The following is a 472-nucleotide window of genomic DNA, read 5'->3' as shown; positions in this document are numbered from 1 at the left end:
ATTTTGTTTCATGTTCCTCTTTCTGTCAGTGATAACGTCTCAGCAGTCACATGACCGACAGGACGATGAAGCTATTGGCTGGTGAGATATAATGCGGTCTACAGACAGGAAATGAGCGCCGACCGCACACCGGAGGGATATGTTCATCATCTGATACAAAGTATAAACACTGAATCACATGACCGGCGATGATATTTTGTTTCATGTTCCTCTTTCTGTCAGTGATAACGTCTCAGCAGTCACATGACCGACAGGACGATGAAGCTATTGGCTGGTGAGATATAATGCGGTCTACAGACAGGAAATGAGCGCCGACCGCACACCGGAGGGATATGTTCATCATCTGATACAAAGTATAAACACTGAATCACATGACCGGCGATGAGCAACACTGACAGTTTTATTTCCCCAAAAATTCTGCATCTAAAATACAGACCTCCGTCCTCCCCTTCAGTCTTCTATCTGACCTCCG

The sequence above is a fragment of the Nanorana parkeri genome, unplaced genomic scaffold, assembly GCF_000935625.1.
Source record: "Nanorana parkeri isolate BGI_ZX_2015 unplaced genomic scaffold, ASM93562v1 scaffold2665, whole genome shotgun sequence".
NCBI classification, from domain to species: domain Eukaryota; kingdom Metazoa; phylum Chordata; class Amphibia; order Anura; family Dicroglossidae; genus Nanorana; species Nanorana parkeri.
This window is presented reverse-complemented; position numbering follows the sequence as displayed.